Source organism: Leptodactylus fuscus, chromosome 1 (assembly GCF_031893055.1).
Source record: "Leptodactylus fuscus isolate aLepFus1 chromosome 1, aLepFus1.hap2, whole genome shotgun sequence".
NCBI lineage: Eukaryota > Metazoa > Chordata > Amphibia > Anura > Leptodactylidae > Leptodactylus > Leptodactylus fuscus.
The window spans coordinates 211,548,422-211,554,421 of record NC_134265.1 but is presented as its reverse complement, the minus strand read 5'-3'; positions in this window follow the sequence as shown (position 1 = coordinate 211,554,421).

Genomic DNA, 6,000 nt, shown 5'->3' with positions numbered 1-6,000 from the left:
CATCATGGGCCCGATTAGCAAGGACGAAAACTTCTTGTAATACGAGGCCGGGAGGCCGTCTGGGCCAGGGGCCTTACTAGGCTGCATGGAAGCGAGGGCCTGGGCAATTTCCTCACCGGAGATCGGATCCTCCAGCGAGGACAGGGCACTGTCGGAGAAACGGGGCAAGCCCGAGTCAGAGAGGTACTGTGTGATCACGGGGAGAAGCGAAGAGTTTGGGGGGGAAATGGGGGCAGGGGAGAGGTTGTACAACTGACGGTAAAAATTGGCGAATTCTTCCGCAATACGGATCGGGTCTGAGAGATGCCTGCTGGTGGGGTCAGAAATAAGAGGGACAAAATTACGCGAGTGCTGTTCCCGAAGGGATCTAGCTAGAGTCCTACTGCATTTATTACCGAACTCGTAAAAGTGGCGGCGGCCCCTAGCCAGAAGACATCTGGTCCTAATATCAAGACGCTCACGCAGTTTCTTACGGGCTAAGAGGAGAGCAGCACGCGCGTCCGACGCATGAGAGCGCTTGTGAGTCTGCTCCAGGGAGACCACGTCAGCTATCAGAGCCGCAAGTTCGCGGGACCTCTCCTTCTTCACACGAGAACCATGTTGTACCAGCACCCCCCTAATAACACATTTGTGAGCCGCCCAGAGTGTGACGGGGGACACATCAGCGGTGTCATTTTCTGCAAAGTAGAGATCAATGGCCGACGAGACCGCTAACAAGGTAGGAGTATCCTGTAGGAGCGACTCATTGAGACGCCACTGCCAGGACCTAGGTCTCGTGGTGGGGGAAGCGAGCACAACATGAACCATCGCATGATCGGAAAAGGTGATAGGGTCTATCGTAGAACCACGAAGCAAGGGGACATCAGAATGGCGGACGAAAAAGTAGTCCAGCCTAGAGTAAACGTCACGGGGGTGAGAGTAGAAAGAGTAATCCCGAACCTCCGGGTGAACCGTCCGCCAAGCGTCAATCAATTGGTGAAAATGAAGAAGCCTACAGACCCTACGGAGCGCCCGGACTGGAAGATACGATACCCCCCTAGAGACATCAACCGAGGGGTCTAGAGCAAAATTAAAGTCCCCACCCACCAAGAGAGTACCCTCAGAAAAGTCCGACAACTTATCCAAGATTCGCTCCAAGGTACCAACCTGGTCGGCGTTAGGGAGATAAAGGTTAGCAAAGGTAAACAATGTGCCAGCCAGTTCACCCTTGACGAACAAGAATCTACCCGAGGCATCAGATAGGGCTGCCCTGAATTTCCAAGCTACCGCACGGCCAATCAGAATACTAACACCCCTAGATTTGGACTCGGAGAAACAGCTATGGTAAACGTCAGGGTAACGCGGAGAGGAAAGAGAAGGCACGGAGCCTTCACGAAAATGCGTCTCCTGGACAAACGCCACGGAGGATCTCTTGCTCCAGAGCAACCGCAAGAGGGAGGACCGTTTTTCGGGGGTATTAAGCCCATTAGCGTTAATGGAGGAGAAGATCAGTGAGTCCATAGTCGGGACCCGGAACCCACCCCAAGGGGAGGAGGAAGGGGCAAAGGGAAAGGGAAGGAAGGGAAAGGGAAGGAGGGGGGGAAGGAGGGGAAAAGGAGGGGGGGTAGGGGAGGAACAGGAGTGGGAAGGCAAAGACAAATAGGAGGGGAAGGAGCAAAGTCAAAATCAAGTAAGACAGACTAGGACGAAATAATATGGGAAACAACAGAAGCCGAACCCGGCTAGTCCAGGTACGGAAAACACAAAACAGTGGGACAAACCCACTAATGCAAGTCTCAGAGGCACACCGCGGTATGCGCTCAGAGAGCTGCCAAGTACAACTAACTGGGGGAGAGGTAGATCATAAAACCCGAGCTACCCATTCCCACAGCGGCAATTTCTAACAAACAGTAAAAGAGAGAGTGAAGGGGTCACAGCCATGAGCCATCATCCTCAGGACTGTGATCTCTCTCAAACTCGGATACCACCAGATCCCAGGGAGCCGGAGCGCCCCGCAGCCAAAAAAAAGAAAACGAAAACAATGTAACTGTCTGCAGACCCAGGAGCGGCGCCCCCAGATAGGGGAGCCCCACCACCAGGAGCAGAGAGAGGGGGGTTGCGAGGCGCCCCAACCCACCCAGGAGACGGAGGGGGGGCGAGACTCACCACGGGCAGGCGGTGCAGACCGAAGTCCAGAACCGCCCACACGCGGGGTACAAAACTTAGCTCAAAGCAAAAGAGAGAAAATAAAGCATGGAACAGATGCACACAGTGAAACAAAACATTTCAGAGGGAACGCAGACCAGCGTCCATCAGGACCGACCGGCCCAGGAAAGTTCATGTGACCGTTGGAGGCACAGATCCTTCGGAAGGAACCAAGGGGGAGTCTACAGCTCGGAACCCCTGGCGTGGCAACGGCGGGGAGGAGGGCCCGGTGGCGGGCGGGGGGGCAGGGAGAGGAAATTCCAGCCAGTCCGGAAGGGATAAGTCCGGGACATCCAGGAAATGGGCCAGGGCCTCAACCTGATCCGGGGAGTGGAGGGTAAAGATGGCGCCATTGCGATGTATTTGCAAGTGGAAGGGGTGACCCCAGCGATAAGTGGCACCAGAATCCAGGATGAGACGAAGAACGGGCTTTAGGAGGCGCCGCATAGCCAGCGTGCGGCGCGAAACGTCCGGAAGAAGAGTAATTGAACCATCCAGAAACGGGACCGGACCATGACGCCACGCAGCTTGGAGAATGTCCTCCTTTTCTCTGTAGTAGTGGATACGGCAAAGAACATCTCTGGAATCCGAAGAGGAGGCCCTCCCTGGCCCCAATACACGGTGGATCCTGTCAATATGGATGTCAGTGTCCATCGGCCTGGACAGAACAGTGTTGAAGACGGAGATAGCGATGGAGCGGAGTTCTTTAGTAGGGACAGCATCAGGGATACCCCTCAGCTTAATGTTGTTCCGGCGTCCCCTATTTTCCTGATCATCGACCTGCAGCAGTAAGTGGCGGTTAAGCGTCCGCTGAGTAGTTAGGGTTTGCTCCACCACAAGTAGACGTTGATCAAGGGAATCCGTGCGGAGCTGATGGGAAGAGACTTGAGACGACAAAGAATGCAGGTCCGCCTTGAAGCCGGAGAGAATTTGATCCTGTCTTTCCTCAACCCTGCGGACCATCGCCTCCATGTCCATTTTAGTAGGCATAGTACGGAGCAACTCCAAAATATCCGACAACTTAGGGCGCTTGGACCGTCTCCGGGACGGTGAGGTACAGGAGGAAGAATCAGAGAAATCAGGAACCGTGGGGGTCCGCAGGGTAGTAGGGGTAGCAGAGAAATCCATGTCAGGATCAACCTGTGGCGGGGGCTGAGAGGGGTCGCCTCTGGCAGGCAGAGACCACTGCAGCACTGGGGAGACAGATGAGGACGGAGCCACGTGGGATAGGGCTACCTGTGTCCCAGGGGATGTGATGGGGGCCAGTGAGGAAGACACAGTAGTGGGGGCCAAGGGGGCATCATGGACAAGTCCTTGGGAGGATGGGGCCTGAGATGCCAACAGAGAGGGCACCCCTCCAGAGTCCTGGGGGCGAGGGGGGGCTGAGTCCTGTGAAAGCCCTCCATGAGGTGGAATAGAACGGGCACATGCAGCCTGGGAAGAGCCAGGAGGGGTGCTGCCGGAAGAAGAGGGGGGGAGGGGGGCCGCCATGAGGTCCGCTCCACCACCATACTGAAGGCCAGGTACCTGAACAGTAGCGTGCCGGGGAGTCCCCACATCGGGAGGGAGAAGAGCCGGAGCCGGAGGATGGAGAGAGTCGGCCGGGTCCAGGGTCTGACGCGGAGGAGACAGCTTCTGCGACATCGCTGCCTCTGACGTTCCGGCGGGGGCGCGCGCCGGCGCCATTTTGGAGCCGCCAGGCATGGGAGCTGAGGAGGCCGCAGACAGGAGGAATCGCGCCAGGGGGGGATCAATCCGGGCCGAGACGGAGGATTTGCGACTCGCACGTCGCACCATGCTGGAGCGGGGAGCAGGTAGGTTCTGTGACCCGAGTAAACCGGAGAAATTGCCGCAGGAGTCCGAGAGCTCTGGATGTCCACGTCTTTACACCGCCATAGCCTAGGCCACGCCCCCACCACCAGGTTTTAATACCGGAGGGGCGCTCCCAACTTTTAGTAGCTGAGACCTTCTCCTCAGTAACACAATCTACAGAATGTAAAGCAATACAGTGGGATGAGCACTGATCTCCCCACTTTACCAACTCCTTTTTACCCCAATCAAAAATAGGGTTATGGAGGGTCAACCAGGGGAGCCCCAAAATTATATCAGAAGACAGATGCTCCATAACAAAAAAGCCTATGACTTCAGTGTGTGTCGATCCCACTTGATCAAAGGGGTTTTAAAACTGACTTTACCCCTGGCCAGTGGAGTAGAATCCGCTCCAGTAACAGACATAGGTGTGTCAAGTGGCAAAAGCTCAATGCCCAAAGATTCAACAACTGAATATTTAATAAAATTTGCTGCAGACCCAGAGTCAACTAGGGCCTTGCCAGAAACAGATCTGTCCCCGGAGGACAGTGACACAGATAACATCATCTTATTTTTATTTCCACCAAATACCTGGTTGCCTGATTGGTTCTCCTGATTACCACTCAGGCACTGAAGTTTTTTCACTGGTGACAAGGGTCTGATCGAGCAGTCTCGGATGACATGACCAGAGGAACCACAGTACAGGCACAGGTTATTCCTGAGACGATGCTGTCGTCGTGTCTTGGCGTCCACAGCTCCCAGTTGCATGGGTTCCTCTCCAGAAGTGATGGGAGGAAAGGTAAGTTTGTCAGAGGAGAGAGAGGAAGAGACAGAAAACTTGGAGGAAACAGGCCCTACTCTCTCTTTTAAATTTTCCCGAATCTTACGGTCTTACGGTCAATACGGACCGCCAAAGTCATAGCCTTCTCAAGAGTAGGGGGATCTGGGTGACCAACCCAGAGCTCCTTAACACGATCACATAGCCCTTGTTTAAAGTGAGCCTTAAGAGCGGACTCACACCAACCTGCCATTACACTGTACTTACGGAACTCAGAGCAATACTCCTCTGCAGAGCGTTTGCCCTGCCGCATGGTGAGGAGTTGAGATTCCGCAAGCGCAATGTGGTCTGGTTCAGCATAAATAGAGCCCAGGGACTTAAAAAAATTATCCACATCAACCCACTCCTCAGCCTCAGCAGGGAGTTTAAGGGCCCAAGCTTGTGGGTCCCCCTGTAAAAGAGATATAACCACTCCCACCATTTGGGCCTGAGTCACATGTGGATTAATCTGAAAATACAAGCGACAAGACTCCCTGAACGTCTCAAATTTTTCACGGTCCCCTGAGAAACGATCCGGGAGTAACATCTTAACCCTAGGAAGGGAAGAAACAGCTGGGGATGGTGCAGCAGCCTCAGTAAGGGTCTGAACCTGTTTTGCTAGCTCAGCTACCAGGCCTGTCAATCCCTCCAACTTGGCTGCAAGGCACTGAATAGGATCCATGCTTATCTGTAGGGAAGCAATGGATGTAGTTTTTTTCTGACTGGTTATTCTGTTAGGGAATAGCCAGATGATAATTCCCCAGAAGCTGCTGGTGAACCCTGGAGGAAGGGGCACAAGGGACAGTGAGCCCTAAGCTGAAGCCCCCAACTTTCCCTTCCTATTGCCAGACCCTATCCTAGGTAATAGGCGACAACCACGAAGTCAGTCCCTCCCTGAATACGTGAAACACAAAACGCAGACAAGACGAACAACAACAAAGGGAGGTCAGCTAGCCAGGGTTCGGTAACAGTAGAGCGATGCAGTGCCAAATCAGAGTCCAAAAGAATAATCAGTAGGGAAGCAGAGGTCAAGGATTAGAATACAAGTATTTTAACAGCAAGAAAAACCAGCAAGCAAGAGGCAATAACCGGCACCAGTGTGACTGTGAGCCAAGACTAAATAGGGGAGGAAGAACCCGCCCTGAACCTGATAGGAAGGAAAGCTGTCAATCACAGGCAAGACAAAATCA